This window comes from Pecten maximus, chromosome 13 (assembly GCF_902652985.1).
Source record: "Pecten maximus chromosome 13, xPecMax1.1, whole genome shotgun sequence".
Lineage (NCBI taxonomy): Eukaryota > Metazoa > Mollusca > Bivalvia > Pectinida > Pectinidae > Pecten > Pecten maximus.
In genome coordinates, this window is record NC_047027.1 from 11,390,201 (window position 1) to 11,418,027 (window position 27,827).

Sequence of the window (27,827 nt, forward strand, 5' to 3'; positions counted from 1 at the left end):
TTTCACGGTCAATCGATAATCACTCTCCTCTAAATCTCCTGGCTATTTCACGGCCAATCGACAATCACCCTTCCTCTAAATCTCCTGGCTATTTCACGGTCAATCGATAATCACCCTCCTCTAAATATCCTGGCTATTTCACGGCCAATCGATAATCACCCTCCTCTAAATCTCTTGGCTATTTCACGGCCAATCGATAATCACCCTCCTCTAAATCTCCTGGCTATTTCACGGTCAATCGATAATCACCCTCCTCTAAATATCCTGGCTATTTCACGATCAATCGATAATCACCCTCCTCTAAATACCCTGGCTATTTCACGTCCAATCCCACCTCAAATGTACCGACATTTACTTTCATAACTTACGGGGAAATAATACACTGTCATTTGACATTTTCGTCGAGTCATATCGTTCTCGAAGTAGAATTACAATGTACATAAATTGGACATTTAAGTCATACGCCATTTTTAGACTTTATACAGTATGTCTATTTATGGAAACATTTGGAGCCAGTTTCATCTCGGTTTATAAAGGTTGGGGAGGAATATCAAGACACTTTTCACGTGCAATCGCATATTTCATTTAAAATCAAAATATTGTAATAATATTATGAAAGATATATATTTTTCATTTTATAATTTGAAAATCTGTATGGTACAGTACCAGGTTTGCTGAATTTTTTATAAGAGTTATCTCCCACGCAGGAAGCACAATGGTGGATTTTATTTTCGGATGTAATGTTTTAATAATTTGAAGTACAACTCCAATATGTACTAGTAGTAACAACAAATTAATTAATGACATTGTAAAGTCAGATATAAAAAGGTCGTTCTAAACTTCCAAATAACATAAAACAGATTCGATTGTATTCTTGCTACAAATGTATTTTAACTTTAATTGCATACATTCTTAATAGAATATTGATCACTGCCGATGGAATTTAGTATTGATAATTAAAAAATCTGCACTAATACGTTATATATAGCCGTATTTACGTAATAACAGTGTATGTGCACGTGTTTTCGCCGTAGTTACGTAATAACAGTGTATGTACACGTGTTATCGCCGTAGTTACGTAATAACAGTGTATATGCACGTGTTATTACCGTAGTTACGTAATAACAGTGTATGTACACGTGTTATCGCCGTAGTTACGTAATAACAGTGTATGTACAAATGTACACGTGTTATTACCGTATTAACGTAATTACAATGTATATACGCAGGTGTTTCCGCCATAGTAACTTAAATTCTTTATAATTTATAAAACATGTCATGTTATGTCAAAAATATTGAACATTTTTACATCATCTGTATATTGTTAATAATCGCTTGGTTATTAATGCATTTGAATTGTTCTTATTAATACACAAGATACACAATATCATTAATACATAAATCATAGATAGCAGCGCGAACATGGCCAATGTTTGATTAACTATTATCGGATTAAATGATACGATAGTGATCAAACAAATATAGATGACGATTAACAGGAAGCCTCGGAAATAACTTTGTTCGTTTAAATAGCGTTTGGGCATGCGCAAACCCATAAAAATGTTATTTATCACGTGCTCATTCTCTACGTTTCAGCAATTCCTATTCTATGATAATGTTAAACGAGTTATCCCTCTTGGCCCACATTACAAATTATTACCATCTCGTCCTTCAACTCATGTACGCATGTTTTATTGTTCTGTACATAAAATGTACATGTATAGACATTGGGAATTATGATTCTAGGAGAAGTACAACCCGTACGGACGAGGAGACAGTCATTTAGGATCTGACTGCTGCCATGTGTGTCAACACGTTGTCAAGGTCAGGCTTCAATTCACATCACATCCTCATCAAGGACTGTTTAACATTTTGTAAAACTATCATTCATCAGAAGCTGTAAAAGACAAATGACGTCATTAAGGAGTGGTCGATTGCTGTGATCAAACAGTATTGAACACTCATAACATTGATAAGTATTGAGGCCCAATGGGCCTGTATCCAACAGGATCTTTATCATATGATTGCTTTGTTCTCAATCTAATTAAAATATAGATGGTCATTCTCACTACGTTACATGAACATCTAACAACATCCCATCAGGGGTCACGTTCTGATGACCTCTGAGATGGGTGTATTTTACTTTAAGGGCGAATTGGCATTTTGTCGATGTCATCGAAGCAAAACATTTCGTCACAGCATGCATCTGAAGCAAACCATTTCGGCACAGTATATAGCTATATGCTGTATGGGACGAAATGACTTGAAACAAATTCACAGATTATACAAGCTATGCACTCTAGTCATGCTAATTCGGACATATAAATTCACTTCCAAGATTCTGGAAGTAATCATTTGATTGGCTAATCCAAAAGGTCACCCTGACGTGACCCCTGATGGGATGTTGTTAGATGTTCATGTAACGTAGTGAGAATGACCATCTACATTTTAATTAGATTGCTTTGTTCTATTCTTTAAATAGAGTTTATTTTAAGATCTCTACATACAATGTGTATCATTCCTATAAATGTAACCATTCGTTTAGGCCGTTTACTCGGAGCCCGAAAGTTATGCCCGAATACAAAGTGTTTTTTATCTTTTTTTTTAAGACGAAACAAATTAAGACGTTTAACATTTAAATCCTGCTATGGTCTTCTTCGAAACTGGTAGATATTCATTTCATGGGAAACGTAAAACATCAGTAATGAAACATTGGCTGAATTATTCTAAAATCATGTTATGATGCACTTGTCGAATTGAATAACAAAAAACACTAATTGTAAAAGTAATTGGGTTTATATCATATTAAAACTAGCTTTGTAGTGTGGGTTTTGGTTATATTTGGAAGAGACAACGCGTTTTAAATGAAATTCATGTTATGTAAGTACATGTCCAACGTGTCCATGATGTAGTTATTCAAGAATTACGGAGTGCGTATATCTTGGAAATGTCATTTATACAACCATAATGTGGATACCTTCTGTACTCAATGTTATCCTATTAAGCCAATTTATTACAAATTAAAAAAGTTATTGAGTCAATTCCGTATGCAATGCCATGGTCTTAATATTGCATCAGGGCGCTACAATAACAAACCTAGATGTCAAAGAATTTATTTGTTTGTGACAAAACTGACGACGAGGACGAAGTAAATTTTCTGCTTCTTTGTCCAGCATTTTCTGAATCAAGAAACACATACATGTACATCAAAAAGTATCATTATTGTCGTCCAAGTGTATATAAATTAATAGAATTGTTCTCGAGTGAAAGTGATGAATTTTTGAATAGACTGGGGGTAAATTTTTGTTACATGCCACTGCAGAAAGAAAAACTCCCCTGATAAGTAATTAAATTAGATATGTTTAGGAAAAAAGTTTACAGTTTTCATGTACATTGTTCTTGTATATATTTAGAAATTAGTTATTAATATTGAATAGCATATATGTTTAAATTATGACGTCATACTGTCATGTCGTCATAGACACGTCCATCTTACCCAAATCTTTCATTGTTATGCATCAGTTCTCAAAATCAATATGTAATTCATTATTGATGATGACATTGCGTCGTAATTATACTGCTTGTGTTGTATCCTCCACCGGCTTGTCATTCAATTTGCAATATGTATATATATACAAACAATGTATATGAATATTTTGTTATCCTATATGATGTGTTGCATTTGGAAATAAATTGAATTGAACTGAACATATTTCACTCTATATACCTGTACAATATGGCGGATATTACACACTTGTGACGTCACAGCTAGATAGGTCACTCTCTAGGACGAGTGATATTAGTGTACAGGTGTGCATTCTGCGAAAACCTCGAAAACATCACAATATAAATTGACACAATATTTTCTCATTATTTCTGCACAATACTTTCTTTTACAAATTTATCAAATAATAAACAACCACAATAAACAACCATAATAAACAACCACAATAAACAACCACAATAAACAACCATAATAAACAACCACAATAAACAACCATAACAAAACCATTCAGGGTACACTTTACAGGGACGGAGAATATCTTTCAGCTTCATATACTGCGATTTGATGGCGCAGCAAGCGCCAGTATCTCGTCAAAAGATGGCAATCCATGAAATATTAATTACTTGAAGCGACTAGGCCCCAAATAGATCTAAAAGCCGTGTACATAAAGATGGCAATGAGATAGAGTATTAACGCTGAGCGAGATCACATGTACAGTAAAACACAAAATGGCCGACAACTCACTAAAATTATCTCCATGCCATAACAATTCGTACAAAATGCGCCGAAATTTGATTGTGGTAGAGTGAGAGATGACGTAACAAATGTTGACATATGCCGAGAACATTTTAGAAAAATAAATACAAAATGGGGGACAACGTCTTCGAAGTTATCTTGTTGCATCAAGTTGTTTCTTGTACTAGTCCGTATCGAAAGGTTAATGTAAAATACGGAATGATAAATACGGGGAAATGTACGGACACGCCACAGACAAATTATATACAGCTAAGCGCACACTAATGAGATATGTAGTCTGTAGAAATGAACAGCGCCAAAGAATAGTCAGCTTGACATCACCTGGTCGACGTGGAAAGACGAATTTTCATTGGTTGATCCTTGTGTATATGTACAGGTAGGCAAATTTGCATGTCGAATAGTAAATATTGATGTGATGTGTTGATCGTGAAGCATCTATAGAGCGCGTCCTCAATATAATAATGACGGGTTTAGTGAATCCGGAATTAAAATTTACACATTTATATCAGTGAAAAGTAATAGCACAAGTTCACTCTACGTCAAATTTATGTCTATTTTGCTATTTGTATCCTCAGTCGAAACATATCATGGTACGTCAAGTAAGAAAAAATATATAAATGTTACCAAAGCATAAACACCGGTATGTCAAGTGAGATAAAAAATGAATAAATGTTATGAAAGGTAAACGCCGTTTTGCTACATGTAAGCATATACATGTACATATAGATGCGATGTATCCAGTCTGGTATTGTGGTCAGTTTTTCGGGGATTTGGGGTCAGAGGAAATTCGGACAAGGACTGTAGTTGTATATGACACCGGCCATCTACACTTGTCTGCCGTTCTTGGATAGGGGTCAGAGGAAACTCCTGACTTGGTATTCGTTTAGTACTATTCTATAACCTCCGTAAGTTTAACCAAACACCTATTAGTTAACCTGTCTGATGCATGGTACTGAGGTGAGAGGATATTCGGACACATGTGCCGTAACACTATTACATATCAATGCCGTAAGACGTCAATAATGTAACGGCCCCACAGGCGCCAATTTGTCCCGTCAAACTCAACACATGAACAATAAATAATTTTCTATATTTTGCCACAAAAACAAACATCATAACAATTGATCAGCATGTCGCCTGGTAATAATACAACCATAAATCTAAATCGATGAAACCACGTGACATGCAGGGTGTACATATTTAGCCCCAAGCTGTAACGCCATGGACACATTAAGACATCGCCTAGGCATGTAACTGCTGGCTATAGAACCACACAAGTCATAGACACCTGTCGTCGCTTTTGATTGATCATAATACAAGTATATCATTTTGTCTATGCCGCCGACATGTTGTCTTTCTATTCAGGATTTTCGATTTGCTTGAAAATTTAGTCTTATGAGCCAAATTGTTCAAAAGTTGATTAGCTTTATCACGTGATAAGTGAAAATCTCACTTCCCCTTTACTGCAAAACTCGAGTGTGATATTCCTTAAAATAGACAGGTAGGCAGAGACCGAAGAGCGCTAGAGTTAAAATATTGTCAAGTTACTTCTACCAGAAATTATTTCATCAAGATTTCAAAATTGTTGTTAAACTGCGATTAGCCTAATTAATCACCTTTTGAACAGCTGGGCCCTGATGTATAAGGGAAAGCACGTGATCAAACCCGCACACTGTATACTGGGGGTGGGGTCGGAATAACGGACAAGAACATATACAGAAGTGCGCGATTCAAAATTGCAAAGAAACGCATGAATTTGGTTTTATCAGTGTCAATGCCATGTACTGTACATACAAAACCTTGACGGGGGACATCTAGGGACAAAACCTTGACGGGGGATATCTAGGGACAAAACCTTGGCGGGTACCTCTGGGGACAAAACCTTGACGGGGGACATCTAGAGAACAAAACCTTGGCGGGGGACCTGTAGGGACAAAACCTTGGCGGGGGACCTCTAGGGACAAAACCTTGGCAGGGGACATCTAGGGACAAAACTTGACGGGGGACCTGTAGGGACAAAACCTTGGCAGGGGATATCTGGGGACAAAACCTTGACGGGGGACCTCTAGGGACAAAACCTTGGCAGGGGACATCTGGTGACAAAACCTTGGCGGGGGACATCTAGAGAACGAAACCTTGACGGGGGACCTGTAGGGACAAAACCTTGGCGGGGGACCTGTAGGGACAAAACCTTGGCAGGGGACATCTGGGGACAAAACCTTGACGGGGGACCTCTAGGGACAAAACCTTGGCAGGGGACATCTGGTGACAAAACCTTGGCGGGGGACATCTAGAGAACGAAACCTTGACGGGGGACCTGTAGGGACAAAACCTTGGCGGGGGACCTGTAGGGACAAAACCTTGGCAGGGGACATCTAGGGACAAAACTTGACGGGGGACCTGTAGGGACAAAACCTTGGCAGGGGATATCTGGGGACAAAACCTTGACGGGGGACCTCTAGGGACAAAACCTTGGCAGGGGACATCTTGGGACAAAACCTTGGCGGTGGGACATCTAGAGAACGAAACCTTGACGGGGGACCTGTAGGGACAAAACCTTGGCGGGGGACCTGTAGGGACAAAACCTTGGCGGGGGACCTCTAGGGACAAAACCTTGGCGGGGGACATCTAGAGAACGAAACCTTGACGGGGGGACCTGTAGGGACAAAACCTTGGCGAGGGACCTGTAGGGACAAAACCTTGACGGGGGACCTGTAGGGACAAAACCTTGGCGGGGGACCTCTAGGGACAAAACCTTGGCAGGGGACATCTAGGGACAAAACCTTGGCGGGTGACCTCTAGGGACAAAACCTTGGCAGGGGACATCTAGGGACAAAACCTTGACGGGGGATATCTAGGGACAAAACCTTGGCAGGGGACATCTGGGGACAAAACCTTGGCAGGGGATATTTAGGGACAAAACCTTGACGGGGGACCTCTGGGGACAAAACCTTGACGGGGGACATCTAGGGACAAAACCTTGACGGGGGACCTCTAGGGACAAAACCTTGGCAGGGGATATCTAGGGACAAGACCTTTGATGGGGGATATCTAGGGACAAGACCTTGGCAGGGGATCTCGAAGGAACAAGACCTTTGATGGGACCACTGGAAGACAAGACCTTAGGGGGGACCTCATGAAAGCCTGCAGGAACAAAGTCTTATTGCTTTGGTTACAAAAGGTGTTAAATATTGACTTGAAAATGCTTATGTTGAATCAAAGACGTTATAGGGACCTAGAAGTCCGATACACTATATGTTGCACGCCATTTTCCAATTCGGAAACTTCCGGGATATTTAGACCCCACAAGGATTACCACTACCGTCAATGCTACGCTTTCATATAAATAGCAGTGAAACAAGCATGGACTTTATTACAGGATTTCTCAGGAAGAATACAGTGTACAAGGTCAATACATACTTCACGAGTCATTCTCGTGATATGTATAACCTAACGTAAAGACATGTTAATGATTTTAAATCTATTCAATACTAAATCATTTGATATGTTAGAACATTTTTGTTTAACATCGATACTATTTGTAATTCAGCTACACCAAGACGATTTATAATATCTATATTTTCCACAACCAAGACTACAGATAACACTACTATGTTTTCCATATAAGACTTTCGGTAATACTACCATATATTATGTATAAGACTTTCTATAATACGACCATATACATGTATTCTATATACATGTAAGACCTTCTATAATACTACCATATATTCTATATAAGACTTTCGATAACACTACCATATATTCTATATATATTTATATAAGACTTTCGATAATGTTACCATATAATGTGTATATTCTACATAGGACTTTCGGTAATACTATCATATTCTATATAAGACTTTCTATAATATTACCATATATTCTATATAAGACTTTCTATAATATTACCATATATTCTATATAAGACTTTCTATAATATTACCATATATTCTAGATAAGACTTTCTATAATATTACCATATATTCTATATAAGACTTTCTATAATATTACCATATATTCTATATAAGACTTTCTATAATATTACCATATATTCTATATAAGACTTTCGATAATACTACCATATATTCTATATAAGACTTTCTATAATATTACCATATATTCTATATAAGACTTTCTATAATATTACCATATATTCTATATAAGACTTTCTATAATATTACCATATATTCTATATAAGAATTTCTATAATATTACCATATATTCTATATAAGACTTTCGATAATACTACAATATGTTCTATATAACAATTAATTAAAATCTACCTGTACAATGTAATGATGCTGTTTCCGGTAGAATCCCCGCGTCCTTCCCCAGTCACCCCGGCTGTTTACTGACCCCACCAGGTATGCTTTGCCTGATGTCACTCTCACCTGTGAACAGGTAAAATATAGTACAGGTAAGAATTGATGTCTCCATCATCGCAAGCACTAAATATTTGGTCGTAAAATCGACAGCTTTTAAATAGAATGTCTGTGTTTGTGTCTAGAGCACTGCCGATTTTTATATAGGGACTATTCCAGTTCTTTGTCAACAATCTCATTTTTTAAATGTGTAAAATTCTCTTGTGACATTTTAAAGGCTACAGGTTTACAAGAACGATCACTATTCACGAGTACCACGTGACCAATAAATTGCTTCACTTATTGCTAACGTGCGTCCTCAAAATACCAGTGATAGTCAGTTATATTTATTTAAGGAAATTTAAAAAAGAAAGAATTGATTGAGAAATATTTTAATTGCATCTTTGTTATACAAGGGAATTGGGCACAAGTTTCCAAACCTATACTAAGCTCTAAAAAATAAATGATATGTTCCTACATCCTATCCTATTCAGGTGGGTTGTTAAATTCTATCCAGTCCAAGTTGGTTGCTATATTGTATCCAGTTATAGTTGCAATATATTCACTGTACCCGCTATATAAGGAAATGAAACGGTAGCACAGGGACCTGACAATGTGTTACAGTCTGTACGTATTAGGACCTTCCTTAGTGTGTAACACAGGGACCTGACAATGTGTTACAGTCTGTACGTATTTTGACCTTCCTTAGTGTGTATCACAGGGACCTGACAATGTGTTACAGTCTGTACGTATTAGGACCTTCCTTAGTGTGTAACACAGGGACATGACAATGTGTTACAGTCTGTACGTATTAGGACCTTCCTTAGTGTGTATCACAGGGACCTGACAATGTGTTACAGTCTGTACGTATTTTGACCTTCCTTAGCGTGTATCACAGGGACCTGTCAATGTGTTACAGTCTGTACGTATTAGGACCTTCCTTAGTGTGTATCTCAGGGACCTGACAATGTGTTACAGTCTGTACGTACTGTATTTGGACTTCCGTAGTGTGTAACACAGGGACATGACAATGTGTTACAGTCTGTACGTATTAGGACCTTCCTTAGTGTGTATCACAGGGACCTGACAATGTGTTACAGTCTGTACGTACTGTATTAGGACCTTCCTTAGTGTGTATCACAGGGACCTTCCTTAGTGTTTTTAACACATTTCGGACGTTTTAGGGGGATAGATTAAAAATTTGGTTAAAATGTTATTCCAAATTTTCAATTATATAAGGTCTCAGTTTCATCAAATTTTAATAAACGACCGAACATGAGCTACATCTTCGCGATTAACTAAACATTAGAAACCTTTAAAACAATAATATCTTTCAATGCAGTATTCTAACACGATTCGTTTGCAACGCGTGTTTTGATTGGTTGTGGACCGACTTCTAATCTGCGATAGAACCATGACATATCGTGTTAAGCCACGCCCCGTTTCTAATCAAAACAATATGGCGTCAAGTTCGACTCGTAGCGAAATTCAACACTCTGCACCATTTTTATGATTGATGACCCGTGAAATTGGAATCGAAAGTGAAGAAATCGAATAGAATGAATTAACTTAATAAATTTAACAAAAATCGTTAACTTCATTCTTACCGTCATTTATTGATTGAAACGTTCATTTCGTCCGTGTGTAAGCATCTAAGGTCAAGTAAAATCCGAAATGAAATGGAACAAGTGCACACAACTTCACATAACGGTTGAGCCTGTAGAAACACATCAACCCTGACTTTGTTAAAATGCACATCTCGTTAAGCATGCTGCGTAAATCCAAATATGTCTTTAAATCTTCGGAAACAGGACTTTAACAACAATCCAAATACCCCGCTTCGTTAACATACAGACCGAGCTCTCGCCAGTATGGGCGTGGCCAATTGACCGACTTTGATAGCTTCTCTCTGATTGGTCAATCCGCCACAGTATGACACGTCACTAGCGGAGGTCACAGAGTACTTAACAGCGTACTTGTAGCGATGTAAAACAATGTTTCTCAATATATGCGATAGTAAACGTGTTAGAATGGGGATAGTATCGGTCTCGAGTTCAAACCAAATTTCATGTTCTAATCGCCAGTATAGCCACTCAAAACAACTTACTATCCCCTAAATATTGCATTACTATTTCGATGAAAAGGTTGTTATTTATTTAAATAACTAATAACTAAACATCTTCCACTAGATGAAGAGTTAATTATTATAATAATTATAGATTTAAAGAATGATTATATAAACAACAGAAAATAAAGGAATATCTTTCTATATTTTAAAAGAATTAACATTTGATGAGCTGGTATACAAATGTTCACGTTTACCTAAACTGACCGGAACGTACAAGCGCACTTTTGTCCATCTTGCGGGTCGATGTGGCCCCATTGATTTCCAGTCCGTCTGACTTTCTTAGCCAGATAAGTGTCAAGCTGCATTAGGCCGTGTGCCATTATATAGGAACGATTTACAAGTAAAGTTAATCCTTCTTAGGGACAATTAGTTCCCGACTTGACCCAACAGGCAATTCCGGAACAAATGTGGGTATTGAGTCTACATTTAGTCTTATCAGAGTCTCAGCCGTCTTTTAGGGTCGTTTAGGATTGGTCGTGCTACATTTACCAAAACTGATTTTATGCGCGAAATGTCAAGCATTTATTGCCAAAAATGGAGAGTTGACGTTCATCTGTCGTTTACCAAGGACGATAGTATTGCTGCTCTTATGAAATATACTTTTAAGGGTTTCGGGAATAACAGGCATTCCAGTACATCCTTCGCTTTGTACAAGGCAGCACGGCGCGTTTCCACTAAAATCCAGAGAAAACTCACTGTAATTTGAAGCCAGAAATCCCCCAGCACTAGCGAGAATGATTACCTTATTTAAACATATTTCATTGCCTTCTTGATAACTACGGGATCGGACACAAGGTGCTAAACTTATTTAAAGCCCTTTTCCTAATTATGCATCTCAGTTTCTCGTTGTCCCTCTTCTCCATCTCTAGAAACCACATTCTCACAACAGGAATATACAGCTCGCACGTGCACCTGCCGACCTTGATGATATAATTTAATAGACTTCACCACAGATGTCGTAATTGATTGTAGAAATTTGTTTTCGTTACTTCATTTCGGAAGCGTGCCTTCCATGCGTAATTGGTATTCATTGGTTTTCTTAATTACCAATAATTGCTGATAATCTCATATTTTCATGTACAAGTGTTGCACTTTTCCGACAAAGAAAATTGTTTTCGATACGAGCGCAGCCAGTTGAATAAGAGTTGTAATATTAACAAAATGCATAGGAAAATGATGTTAATTGCGAGTAGAAATTTGAGCTACAGAATGTGAAATGAGGTTTTCTGTAGTCTCCTTAAGTCAAATGATTAATAACCCAAATATAGCTCATGATTTAAATGTCGCAATGGTAGGGCTATGCTATTTGATTAAACTTTTCACGCGATAATTAAGCGTTAACATAGAAGATAGATACGTTCCTAGTAAATGCAAACGTACATGTTTTAGAGGTTTAATATATCACCGTTTTCCATGCCATCACATCGATTCAACTCGCGATGATGGAATCAATACAATTGATTTATCCGTCAATACGACGGAACTAGGTGTTTGGTATCGATGAATGGATATTTTCCTGCGCGATGTAGCCGTTCACGTCACTCCGGGTCATTCGAACCCAAAAATGGTAAACAAAACGGTAATTTGCTTGCTTTGAACATCGTCAACTCATAGAAAATTGTTACAGGATAAACAGAACACATGGTTAGTATATTACAATACAAAATTTATTTTTGGTTTTCAATAAAGATGAGATGGCGAGCCAACGCCATCTCGTCTTTCCTAACCCTCGCCAAAAATAAACCTCATATATTGTAAGATACTAACAATGTATTCTCTTTTTATATCTATTTAGAATGTTTTTGTCTATATATCGTGTTTTATGACAATGTGAAAAAATAAACACTTTCCTGATGAGCAGCAAGAGCTGCGAAAGCGCTTGAAAGCCAGTCGTCGAGTTTTTTTTTATTATTATATCGTGTTTTATGTATATATATAATGTTTTGTATGTAAGATATAATTTATATATTGATTATATCTGAACATGCATCACCCGATCAAAGGGCTCGGAACCGTAATTCCTAACGATAGAACAATAAGTCCTAAGATATCGGAAAGTATCGAGTTCACCCGAAAACGCGTACTCTGAACATCTCTAAATCTTCTGTTAATGAGGCAGATCGAGCGGAGGGGTTCCGAGTTCTGACAGCCGTTATAAGTCAATTGACCTCCATCATCACAAGAGATCCTAAATCACCGTATAAAGAGCGTTACACCCAGCAGGTAAAACACAGTCTTGCATTAATTTCTGAATAAATACCGCCTTAGCCTGCACAGAAATCAATATGTTAAACTATTAAAAACCCGCCGCTGGTGTATTTTAAATCAGGGCAATTCCCTCAGTGATATAAACATGAGCATTCAAATTCTGGTAAGTAGTTAAAATGTTGTATAGACTTGTTTGAAAATCTTGGAAAAGCCTGTTATTGCATGGTGCATTTTCGCCTTTTATATCATGTATGATAAACACCTGAAATATGTGTTGTCATGACAGAACCCACACAGATCGTCCAGATTATATCTTAGTCTTGTTAGGTGTCTTATAAACACATGGCTCACTACAAACTAATAATCCAATGTCATAAAAATCGTATGACGTAAACGCTTAATAAAATGTTGTGACGTCACTAATAGATGACGTCACACGATTGTCGTGGTTGAGAAAAACGTACGTTCTGAGTAGAAATTAGTCGGGCATACAGAATAAATTGACCCGTTTGTGTGACAAATAGTGCCATTCACTAGGGGACACCAACAGCCAGGGTCATATGAGGACGGGTGTCTAGGGGACACCAACAGTCAGGGTCATATGAGGACGGGTGTCTAGGGGACACCAACAGTCAGGGTTATATGAGGACGGGTGTCTAGGGGACACCAACAGTCAGGGTCATATGAGGACGGGTGTCTAGGGGTCACCAACAGTCAGGGTCATATGAGGATGGGTGTCTAGGGGACACCTACAGTCAGGGTCATATGAGGATGGGTGTCTAGGGGACACCAACAGTCAGGGTCATATGAGGACGGGTGTCTATAGGACGACAACAGTCAGGGTCATATGAGGATGGGTGTCTATGGGTCACCGACAGTCAGGGTCATATGAGGATGGGTGTCTAGGGGTCACCAACAGCCAGTGTCATATGAGGATAGGTGTCTAGGGGTCACCAACAGTCAGGGTCATATGAGGATGGGTGTCTAGGGGACACCAACAGTCAGGGTCATATGAGGAGGGGTGTCTAGGGGTCACCAACAGTCAGAGTAATTGATGGAGGGGTGTCTATGGGTCACCAACAGTCAGGGTCATATGGGAACGGGTGTCTATGGGTCACCAACAGTCAGGATCATATGAGGACGGGTGTCTAGGGGTCACCAACAGTCAGGGTCATATGAGGACGGGTGTCTAGGGGTCACCAACAGTCAGGGTCATATGAGGACGGGTGTCTAGGGGACACCAACAGTCAGGGTCATATGAGGACGGGTGTCTAGGGGACACCAACAGTCAGGGTCATATGAGGACGGGTGTCTAGGGGTCACCAACAGTCAGGGTCATATGAGGATGGGTGTCTAGGGGACACCTACAGTCAGGGTTATATGAGGACGGGTGTCTATAGGACGACAACAGTCAGGGTCATATGAGGATGGGTGTCTATGGGTCACCGACAGTCAGGGTCATATGAGGATGGGTGTCTAGGGGTCACCAACAGCCAGTGTCATATGAGGATAGGTGTCTAGGGGTCACCAACAGTCAGGGTCATATGAGGATGGGTGTCTAGGGGACACCAACAGTCAGGGTCATATGAGGATGGGTGTCTAGGGGACACCAACAGTCAGGGTCATATGAGGATGGGTGTCTAGGGGTCAACAACAGTCAGGTTCATATGAGGACGGGTGTCTAGGGGACACCAACAGTCAGGGTCATATGAGGATGGGTGTCTAGGGGTCACCAACAGTCAGGGTCATATGAGGATGGGTGTCTAGGGGACACCAACAGTCAGGGTCATATGAGGACAGGTGTCTAGGGGTCACCAACAGTCAGGGTCATATGAGGATGGGTGTCTAGGGGACACCAACAGTCAGGGTCATATGGGGACGAGTGTCTAGGGGACACCAACAGTCAGGGTCATATGAGGATGGGTGTCTAGGGGTCACCAACAGTCAGGGCCATATGAGGATGGGTGTCTAGGGGTCACCAACAGTCAGGGTCATATGAGGATGGGTGTCTAGGGGACACCAACATTCAGGGTCATATGAGGATGGGTGTCTAGGGGACACCAACAGTCAGGGACATATGAGGACGGGTGTCTAGGGGACACCAACAGCCAGTGTCATATGTGGACGGGTGTCTAGGGGACACCAACAGCCAGTGTCATATTAGGACGGGTGTCTAGGGGACACCAACAGCCAGTGTCATATGAGGACGAGTGTCTAGGGAGGGGACACCAACAGCCAGGGTCATATGAGGACGAGTGTCTAGGGAGGGGACACCAACGGCCAGGGTCATATGAGGATGGGTGTCTAGGGGACACCAACAGTCAGGGTCATATGATGACAACTATGTTCTAGATACAGTTGATGTAATACCTTATGATTCCGGGACCTTCCAAAGTCCGTTTAGCAGACACTGGAGAAAGTGATCGAGTTCCTGGCGACATACAGTTTGATACAGCATGTTTTATTCCTGGACTTCCCTATTTCCCGTAAACAGACATCGAGGGAAGCCTTCTCTGATTATGCAGAGGGACTCAGCAATTAGTCGCCTGTCACGACATGCTGAGGTGATAATCCTTGTATGGGGATACATTCGCTGTTACACGCTTTCTCATCCTGGTAGACATGGCGGTCGTCTCCACACACCAACACACGGCCATGTCCGGTCGATACGCCACCTACCGGATCGTAATGCTGTAAAGAGTACAGACTTAGCATCGGACCAGGGCGAACATTTTATTCGCGATTCTGAATAATAACATTAAGGTTTGCGACAGGGACGGTTATTTTGTTAGTTCTGTGTACATCGGGTATGGATCGGTGACGTTGATTTACATCATTGTATAAGTCAGGCCATGCAGACCAAAAACATCGCTGTCGCCCAGTGTAAAGTGTTTTTATGTAGCTGAAATGTTGTTTACTATACTACATATCTATGTTGATAGGCGACTGATTTGTCTATGTAAACGTCTTAATTGCGAATGTCACATGAAGCAGCATACATCCCTAAGTGTAGAAATACGATTAGTTTCCGTGAACTGTTGACGAATTCTCACAATCATTACATTATCTCCCACTTTGTTGGAAGTTGCAGTATTTTAAATGACTCTAAATTCTGTAAGTTGTGCGAGCTGTGCGTCTGTCAGTGGTATATAAATGTTTAAACATTCCTAGAGAACTTTGTAAACAATTGGTGAAAAAAACGAACATTGCCCTGGGATTATTTTAACATCGATTTCGTGTGATGAACACAAACAAGATTTGTACCGCTTGGAACTCACAAACTGCCTCGTCAGCGGTGTGTACAGACAAGGACATTAGTAACCATGTAGGTCACGTGGTGTCGTTCAGATTTAGGCCGCGATTGGTCCACTGTAGCTAATTTGCTGTTTGTACAGGTTTCGGGTCCGACATGTCTCAGTACTGTATCTTGTCTGTGTAGGATCCCTGTTTGTACAGGTTTCGGGCCCGACTTGTCTCAGTACTGTATCTTGTCTGTGTAGGATCCCTGTTTGTACAGGTTTCGGGCCCGACTTGTCTCAGTACTGTATCTTGTCTGTGTAGGATTCCTGTTTGTACAGGTTTCGGGCCCGACTTGTCTCAGTACTGTATCTTGTCTGTGTAGGATCCCTTCTACCCTATCTACACACTCTCCCCCGGCCTAAAACCTTTTATTGACTGACATAGAACATTGTCCTCAAGTAGTAAACGAAATGACTCAAATCGATCCCTTTTCCACTTTTTTTATCTGATTATACTTGCTTTAAAAACGTATGGATATTTTGGAATACCATACAAGTTCATACTCATTAACTAAAATACACCCCCTTCTGTGTTAGACTCTGTATCCCGGCACATCTTTGTATGGCTACACAGGTTTAGTGTAAACTTCTTTACTTTACTTTCTAGTGTCTACAAAGGCTCTACAGACCTATCTTACTGTTTAACTGTATGTGTTTGAGGTCCTAAAGGAGGACAACTCATGTGATCAAGTAAAAGGATGCGAACAAGTTGTAGGAGGCGACTTATGTGACCAGGTAAAGGGAGGTAACTTATGTGGCCGAGTAAAGGGAAGTAACTCATGTGACCAGGTAAAAGGAGGTACCTTAGCTGAGCGTATACAGGGAAGCAACTTTACGAACAGCAATTAAGTGAAATGATACAACTTATACGACAAGCTAGTGGGAACCGTTTTACGTATACAAGTATTGATAAACGAATAATGCTGATATGAATTCGGAGGCAGCCTACCATTCAAAATTGTGAGAGGCGACATGTGTGACCAAGCTTTGATGTTACTTATTTATCTAAGTACTTGGTGGTAATTTATATGCCTATGAAGTTGTAAGCAATTTATTCTTCCAAGTATTGGACGCAATTTAGGAAACAAGAAAACATGTATAACAAACCGGTGTAGGATCTACAATATACCGGGATGTTTGTTTCTTTGTGTTTGCAGGGTTTATCGCCCCGTGAACAGCCATTTTGAGGCGGGATATCTTTGTAGTAGTTGGTGACTACCTCAACGACCGACATACGGGAGGCCCGCCGCATGCAAACCAGAACAATAAGGGTAGAATGACTTGTCCAAGCACACAACTACAACACCCGTATACCGGGAATGGTCTGTGTTTACGACTCGTAAACAGTTTATTCAGCAAGGAAGTTATGACGTATCAAGATAAATATCACAGACGTATAGCTGTTCTATAATGGCAGCGTTACTGTAGATCACGTGATCTATCATTTATAGGTCAAACTACACACAACAATCTCACCAATGGAAACGGTGTCAACAACACTGAAGGGTTCAGAATTCAGTTGTTATTGTTTTCATTAGAAAATAATAAAACCATATTTCATTAAGTGAGGATGAAATGGAACCCACAGTGAGAAATCATTTTTTCAAAATCCATCTATAAAAAGCTATATTTAAAGGTCACGTGCATATCAAAAACCATTTTCAGACGAAAAGAATGCAAGCAAAGACAACCTTATAAGAAACTGTCTATAACGGCCACATATGAAAACTTGCCTATAAAGGTCACATTATAAAACCAACCTTATAAGAAACTGTCAACAACGGCTCTATATAAAAACCTGTCTATAAAGGTCACTTTGTAAAAACCTATCTATAAGTCAACCACAAAAAATGTCGACAACGGCCCCAAAAATCAGTCTTAAATTGGCCCCGTAATAAAAACCTTCCTTTAAAGACAACCTTGTAACAACCTGTCTATAAAACTCACATTTAAAAAACCTATTTATAAGACAAGCTTATAATAAAATGTCGATAACGGCCATTTACTAAAGCCTGTTAATTAAGGCCACATTTTAATAACCCTCCTTTAAAGACTACCGTCTACAACTGTCTATAACGGCCACATGTAAACACATGTCTATAACGGCCACATGTAAACACATGTCTATAAAGACTACCGTCTACAACTGTCTATAACGGCCACATGTAAACACATGTCTATAAAGACTACCGTCTACAACTGTCTATAACGGCCACATGTAAACACATGTCTATAAAGACTACCGTCTACAACTGTCTATAACGGCCACATGTAAACACATGTCTATAAAGACTACCGTCTACAACTGTCTATAACGGCCACATGTAAACACATGTCTATAAAGACACATTATAAAAACCTGTCTATAACGGCCACATGTAAACACATGTCTATAAAGACACATTATAAAAACCTGTCTATAACGGCCACATGTAAACACATGTCTATAAAGACTACCGTCTACAACTGTCTATAACGGCCACATGTAAACACATGTCTATAAAGACTACCGTCTACAACTGTCTATAACGGCCACATGTAAACACATGTCTATAACGGCCACATGTAAACACATGTCTATAAAGACTACCGTCTACAACTGTCTATAACGGCCACATGTAAACACATGTCTATAAAGACACATTATAAAAACCTACCGTCTACAACTGTCTATAACGGCCACATGTAAACACATGTCTATAACGGCCACATGTAAACACATGTCTATAAAGACACTTTATAAAAACCTGTCTATAACGGCCACATGTAAACACATGTCTATAACGGCCACATGTAAACACATGTCTATAAAGACACATTATAAAAACCTATCTCTAAAAACGGTCTTATAAGAATCTGTCAACAATGGCCCGTATAAAAACCTGTCTATAAAAACGGTCTTATAAGAATTTGTTAACAATGGCCCGTATAAAAACCTGTCAATAAAAACGGTCTTATAAGAATTTGTTAACAATGGCCCGTATAAAAACCTGTCAATAAAAACGGTCTTTTAAGAATCTGTTAACAATGGCCCGTATAAAAACCTGTCAATAAAAACGGTCTTATAAGAATCTGTCAACAATGGCCCGTATAAAAACCTGTCAATAAAAACGGTCTTATAAGAATTTGTTAACAATGGCCCGTATAAAAACCTGTCAATAAAAACGGTCTTATAAGAATCTGTCAACAATAGCCCGTATAAAAACCTGTCTATAAAAACGGTCTTATAAGAATATGTTAACAATGGCCCGTATAAAAACCTGTCAATAAAAACGGTCTTATAAGAATTTGTTAACAATGGCCCGTATAAAAACCTGTCAATAAAAACGGTCTTATAAGAATCTGTCAACAATGGCCCGTATAAAAACCTGTCTATAAAAACGGTCTTATAAGAATCTGTCAACAATGGCCCGTATAAAAACCTGTCAATAAAAACGGTCTTATAAGAATCTGTCAACAATGGCCCGTATAAAAACCTGTCTATACAGAAACGGTCTTATAAGAATCTGTCAACAATGGTCCGTATAAAACCTGTCTATAAAGGTCACATTAAAAACCTATTTATAAGACAACCTTATTAGAAAATGTCGATAACGTTCCCATGAAATCTGTTTTTAAAGGCAACGTAATAAGTGATTCTTTTAAAAACAACCATAGAACGAACTGTCTTAAGCGGTCACATATGAAAACCTGTCTATGGTGGTCATGCTATAATAACCCTCCTTTAAAGACCACCTTATAAGAATGTGTCTATAACGGCCACATATACAGACCATGCTATAAATTTCGTCTGCATAACACAACCTTTATATAGAGGCCAATGGTTCCAAACTCTATCGAGAGATCACCTACCTATAGAGACCTCTATTCTCTACTCCCTGTCTATATAGACTGACTTTACTCGTTCATAATAAATTTTATCTTAATATCTATTACTGAGATGGCGAGCACACATATCGGTATGATTGCTTTTAAATCGACGGAAAATGTGTTCCCAAATTAATATTCACAAGGAATGTATAAAAATTCAGTTCTTGTGTTAAAACAGATCATGAATGCCCTAATACATTTCTATATTACAAGTCAGAATGAATATCTCGCCCACTCTGTAATCGTTCATATAACTACAAAAATACGCCTAGTTTTAGATGACTGTTTTTTTTTTACATTCTAAATTGAAACTAGAAACGCTGAAATAGCATTGTACATGACATTCTCCACGCCAAGGAATTAAGAATGAAAATTAATTTAAACAAAATATCGATTTGCTTCACGTCGATAAAGAACGAATTGCATAACATTCGTGGATAACGATCCGGAAGATCCTTCTCCGCTCCAATTGAAATCTCTCGAGGACTTCCGGGATGTTGTTCCTCAAACGTTTACTGCCCTGGAGAGTTGACTTGTCATATTTTGTGGCTTTCAGTGGATCTTTGGCTCTACATAGACATATAACTTCAAGAGTACAAATGACGTTCGTTTTCTTCACTTCCAGTGAGGTGAACGTATTGAAACAAGAGGCACGACGGTTTTGTATTACCAACGTGCTAAACAATGAGATTGAACCTTTGCGTAGCGATAGCTCAGTTGATCAAACTAGTCTCGGTTAAGGAGTGTTCTATCCCAAATAGTAGTTCTTTGTCTCAGAACAAAACACTGACATTACGAACAGCTGTGCTGTTCTGGTTGTGTAGAACACTTTACCCTAAAATTTCAGGATATCACGTGATTCGCCTCCCTCTGTTGTTCAGTGAGGAAGCCACCAGCTACTACACCTATACTTAGCCTCAAAAACAACATTAGCTGTCCACATGGGGTATAAACACAGACAACAGCAGCAGATTAAACACAGAGTTATATAGAGGTTGACATAATTCATACCATGTTAGTTGTTTTAAGTGGTTAAATTTTAAACATTTCTAAAAACGAATGTATATTTATAGAAACGTGTAAATGTGCACTTGTTTATTTGTCCAGGAATAGAGTTTAAAACAAAACCTTTGATACACAGCGTCCTCATATCTCAAAACCATTCAACAATTCACACAATCTAATCGAAGGACGGATTCTATTTATGTCTTCGTGGATGTAAGATAATCTATTTTCGTGACGGGAAAGGCTACATATATTTTTTTTATTTCCCAATTCAGTTTCTTCTCGATCCTTGTTACCGTGTGATCCTCCCGTTAAACTGTCCTTTTTATTATTATTATGCTCTGATAATTTGGTGATTAAGAAAGATCGATCATTTCTATAGAAGTGTTCGATGGCATTACGTAACACATTATACCATTAAGGAACTATTTGACGGGTTTGATATTTAATTTAACCAGAATCGTTATCACGAGATTCTAAGTTCGATCACATCAGTTTTCTTACGACGAACGACAAATGTAGCTAAATTAACACGACATCATCTATATCCCTTATATATCCCTGGGTCAGTAATACAGATAGCAATGGTTGAAACACACCTCCATTAATACACTCAGGACGTCAGGGGTCAGGGGGTCAGGGGTCAGGGAGTGTGGGTCATGGAAAACTAACACGAGAAACAATCTGGAGTTACAATGTTGATTCAATAGTTTGTAAAAACTGATAATAATGTAAATCGAGTATTCGTCATCAGTCTGACAAGGTAAACAAAATAAGGATTTTTTTTTTTTTCATGTGTATGTAAACTAGTGTCGAGTGCATTGGCGGTAATTGATTCAATGAAACTAAATTGTCCAGAACATGTCTCATATTACAAACGTAGAGGCCTTGTATATAAACAAGCTCAAAAAGTCGAGCGTGTGTCCATTTACAATTCGTATGTTTCCGTGTGGTATCGCATTTTTACCGACCTGAGTCGACGATATCGTAAATATGTAAAAAAAAAAAAAAAAAAAACTCGCCATAATCAATGCTGGTAACCCGTCCTATCATATGTAGTGTATGTACGAAAGATCGTAAAATAACAATGATTATTGTTATGGCTCTAGGTCACGAAATGAAGCATGTTTTATCAGGAAAAATATGGGAACACGGCCTCCTTCTGTAATTATTCATAATGGAACAAAACGTTGTAACGCGACATAGAGCAAAGGAATATCAATGTACCCAATATACAGGGAACACATCACTATACTGTAAGATACAAGGAACACATCAATGTACCGCAAGATACAGGGAACACATCAATGTACCGCAAGATACAGGGAACACATCAATGTACCTCGAGATACAGGGAAAACATCAATGTACCGCGAGATACATGGAACACATCAATGTACCGCGAGATACAGGGAACACATCAATGTACCGCGAGATACAGGGAACACATCAATGTACTGCGAGATACAGGGAACACATCAATGTACCGCGAGATACAGGGAACACATCAATGTGCCGCGAGATACAGGGAACACAACAATGTACCCCGAGATACAGGGAACACATCAATGTACCGGAAAATAAAGGGAACACATCAATGTACCTCGAGATACAGGGAACACATCAATGTACCTCGAGATACAGGGAACACATCAATGTACTGCGAGATACAAGGAACATAACATATCAATGTACCTCGAGATACAGGGAACACATTAATGTACCGCGAGATACAGGGAACACATCAATGTACCGCGAGATACAGGGAACACATCAATGTACCGGAAAATACAGGGAACACATCAATGTACCGCGAGATACAGGGAACACATCAATGCACCGCGAGATACAGGGAACACATCAATGTACCGCAAGATACAGGGAACACATCAATGTACCGCGAGATACAGGGAACACATCAATGTACCGCGAGATACAAGGAACACATCAATGTACCGCGAGATACGGGGAACACATCAATGTACCGCGAGATACAGGGAACATAACACATCAATGTACCCCGAGATACAGGGAATACATCAATGTACTGCGAGATACAGGGAACACTTCAATGTACCGCGAAATACGGTGGACAAAACTTAATATATGTGTGCGTGGAACATCGACAAAAAAATCAATATCCGACAAGATCCATCAAACACAACTGTAACAGGATTAAAACTACAGTTACAATGACCGATATGTGGATTAACCTTGTCCCGAACTATCAAAGGAGAAATAAAACATCAAAACTATTAACCGATTGAAAATTACACTTTTCTTGTAGCAGAGAGTGACATGTTTATGACTCAGCGATCAATGTTTTTGAATTTACAGTTCAGTCTGTCCCTCTGCGTAAATTAAGACGGTCAAAATTATCCTACAAAGGGCGCTAACTCCATCAGGCTGTCATGGAGAAGATTACCAAGTGTTCCTTGATTATGTGTAGCCAGATTTGTAGGTAGACAAACACAGAGTTATATAAAAGTAATATGTATAAACTGGTATGGAGTGACAAAATAAAAATGTTCAGATTCAATGTCGAGCTATTCTCTGAAATGCCTTTTAGTGCTTAAAGGCGAACGAAAATACATTATAAACAAATGTTTATCGATATATTTACCATGCGTTTAATAGTAACACAGTTTAAAGTATTTATTAAAATCCAATACTTCCTTGAATATAATTCATATCATATCCGCGCTCCACGTGGCCTTGGATGATGACGTACCCAGTTAAGTTTTACAAAATGACAGTTGCATGCTCATTACTTATGATCTTCAATCGCTTATCGTTTCACTAGGGAAGCAAATAAATGTCTCCCTACATGCCGTTAGTAGCTATTGATCCGCGAATCGCCTGGTATAGAGTTGTTAGACTTAATGTCAGCCTGTGTCATCGGCTCCGTGTTTTCGTCAACTATATGAGGGTTACATGTATGGACAGCCTAGGAAATATTATTGTTAGACTCTGCCACTAGATCTGGATTGGTCTGTTTATGCAGTAGACACATAGACGGGGAAAGCCGGGGGAAGCCGGAAATGCCGGAAAATGCCTGAAAATGGCGGACACAGCCGTAAAGCGAGGTATTGGAAAGGACCCGTGCACAATAAACATGTCCGTTGGTTGTGAGTGAAAACAAACTTGACCAATCGTGACGTCACATTTGACACAACGTGAATAAACTTTAACAAATCAAGCTTCTGAAATAATTGATGTAAAAGAATCATGAAAGACCCGTCAGGAATCGAATCTGGCCATTCACCATCACGCGAGTGACTGAGATCCATTTGGCGCTACATGTATGTACAAGCCACGTCGGCCTTTTACAAATGTAACAGAGCGCATGATCACTCTTTTTTTCAATGCCTCCGCAAGGTATCGAACCCGGGACCTCTGGCTTACTAGTCTTATGCTCAACCGATCGAGCTATAGAGAATTGGATTTCTCTCTAGCTGTATGATTATATAACTCCATCACGACACTCCATTGACGTCACAAATACAGTCCCCGACAAATATTCCGACATCACCGATGTCTACCGGGAGATACCAACTACATAGTATTACATTTATTTGAAATTTAGTCGAAATGTAGATTGAGACATGGAATCGTCTAGACCGTAGATATCGGCTGTTTAAGAGCATTGTCCTTATCCTCAGGTCACGTCAGTTCATTGTTTTTATGTAAACTTAAACGTAGCAACAGCAACGTTCATGGCGATACCTTGACATTTACAATAAGTTGTAGAACAATACCACCCATATCGTACCCGTGATGACGTCATTATTATCAACGTAGGGTCGGCGCCCGTACCATTTAAAGGGTCCCCCTGTGTAGGTAATCTTTGACTATTTAGGTTAATTATAATCTACACCAACAAGCAAAAATGTGGAGGGAATGTGATATTACAAATGTAGCATTTGATTACAATACCGCCAATATCGTACTCGCGATGACGTCATAATTGTTAACGTAGGGCCGGTGACCGTATCATTTAAATGATTATAATGTTATATTACAAATGTAACATTTGATTACACTCATAATCACGTATGTATGATATTCATAGTCTTTATGAATGACAGAGTTTTGCATGCTAACATCATATTGAGCGGCTCCGACGGCGGCATTTATAACCGGTATAAATAACATAACGAGACAGTTCAATGCTGAAATGATATAAACTATAGTTCAGTGTCTATACTACAAAATTCATCAACCTTGAATCGTGTCACAGGTGACGGGAAGGTTCAAGTTGCACGCCTCACGTGCAATTAGCTTAGTATGTGAATAGAATAATTCAGTGACATTTGCAGCTAATTATATATTACGTAGGAAAAAACGTAACACGCGGTGACAACAGGCGCCGTTAAATATAGAGGCGAGGATTTAGCACGGCTGGTATAACCACCATCACTAGCGTACATACCGAACATTCCAAACATTCCGATATAATTATGGTGAAGTACGATTTATCTTTTATCTTTATTTGTTTATTTATCTACTCTTTTTTTACAGAAAGTGACAAGAGGCACACAGGCCTTAACGCAATACAAAGTGATAGTGGGTGTTTCTGCGCTTTAGATTAAAAATTTAACATATTTGACCCGTGTTACCTTGACGGCTGATCAAGGTAATTCAATCTAAGAAACTTTTCAGTCACCTATCAAAGCATGCAACTGTCCCAGTATAATGACCCTGGGCCTCGTGGTTATTGAGAAGTCAATTTTAACACTTTTGATCCCTGTGACCTTGAAAGTAGACCAAAGTCATTCATTTGATTACATTATTTAGCTCTTCATCCCACCATGCTATTTGCTTATCATCATAACCTTCAGCCTCTTGGTTTTTGAGAAGCGGTTTGAAGATTTTGATAACTTTGACCCCTTTGGAAGAGGGTAAAGGTCATTGATTTAAAAAACGGTAGCCTTTCATCCCAGCATGCTACCGGCTAAATATCATAATATTCAGACTGTTGGTCATTGGGAGGAAGTTGTTTCAATAGTTTTTTAGACTTTTGACAACTGTGACCCTGAAAGTAGCTCAAGGTCATTGATTTGAAAAAAACTTGTTAACCCTTTATTCCAGTATGCGACAGGCCCTATACCATTGCTCTAGGCCCCTGGTTACTGAGGAGATATGCTTTAAAATTTTAAGACTTTTCACCCCTGTGACCTTGAAAGTAGGTCAAAGTCATATATTTGAACAAACTTGGTAGCCTTTCAACCAAGCATGCTTCTGGCAAAATATCATGACCCTGGGCCTCTTGGTTATTGAGAACGCATGACGGTGGACAAAAGGGATCGCAGCAGGTCACATAGTCTGGGGATATAACAGGTCACATAGTCACAGGATATAACAGGTCACATGGTCTCGGGATATAACAGGTCACATAGTCTGGGCATATAACAGGTCACATAGTCTCAGGATATAACAGGTCACATAGTCTCGGGATATAACAGGTCACATAGTCTCAGGATATAACAGGTCACATAGTCTCAGGATATAACAGATCACATAGTCTCGAGATATAACAGGTCACATAGTCTCGGGATATAACAGGTCACATAGTCTCAGGATATAACAGGTCACATAGTCTCGGGATATAACAGGTCACATAGTCTCAGGATATAACAGGTCACATAGTCTCGGGATATAACAGGTCACATAGTCTCGGGATATAACAGGTCACATAGTCTCGGGGTATAACAGGTCACATAGACTCAGGATATAACAGGTCACATAGACTCAGGATATAAGAGGCCACATAGTCTCAGGATATAACAGGTCACATAGTCTCAGGATATAACAGGTCACATAGTCTCGGGATATAACAGGTCACATAGTCTCAGCATATAACAGGTCACATAGTCTCAGGATATAACAGGTCACATAGTCACGGGGTATAACAGGTCACATAGTCACAGGATATAACAGGTCACATAGTCTGGGCATATAACAGGTCACATAGTCTCAGGATATAACAGGTCACATAGTCTCGGGATATAACAGGTCACATAGTCTCGGGATATAACAGGTCACATAGTCACGGGATATAACAGGTCACATAGTCACAGGATATAACAGGTCACATAGTCTGGGCATATAACAGGTCACATAGTCTCGGGATATAACAGGTCACATAGTCTCGGGATATAACAGGTCACATAGTCACGGGATATAACAGGTCACATAGCCTCAGGATATAACAGGTCACATAGTCTCAGGATATAACAGGTCACATAGTCTCGGGATATAACAGGTCACATAGCCTCAGGATATAACAGGTCACATAGTCTCAGGATATAACAGGTCACATAGTCTCGGGATATAACAGGTCACATAGCCTCAGGATATAACAGGTCACATAGTCTCAGGATATAACAGGTCACATAGTCTCGGGATATAACAGGTCACATAGTCTCAGGATATAACAGGTCACATAGTCTCAGGATACAACACGTCACATAGTCTCGGGATATAACAGGTCGCATAGTCTCAGGATATAACAGGCCACATAGTCTCAGGATATAACAGGTCATATAGTCTCGGGATATAACAGGTCACATAGTCTCGGGATATAACAGGTCACATAGTCTCAGGATATAACAGGTCACATAGTCTCGGGATATAACAGGTGCCATAGTCTCAGGATATAACAGGTCACATAGACTCAGGATATAACAGGT

The 27,827-nt window shown here is 39.2% G+C and overlaps 1 protein-coding gene across 2 annotated transcripts in view; it reads right to left on the minus strand.

Moving 5' to 3' along the window:
- The window catches only part of LOC117340335, an 87,467-nt gene that overhangs the window by 4,565 nt on the left and 55,075 nt on the right, over positions 1 to 27,827 (minus strand). For both annotated transcript variants that reach the window (XM_033902098.1, XM_033902099.1), the window contains exon 3: positions 8,548 to 8,655. The gene's annotated coding sequence lies outside the window, so the exon portion shown is untranslated. The remainder of the gene's footprint in view (positions 1 to 8,547; positions 8,656 to 27,827) is intronic.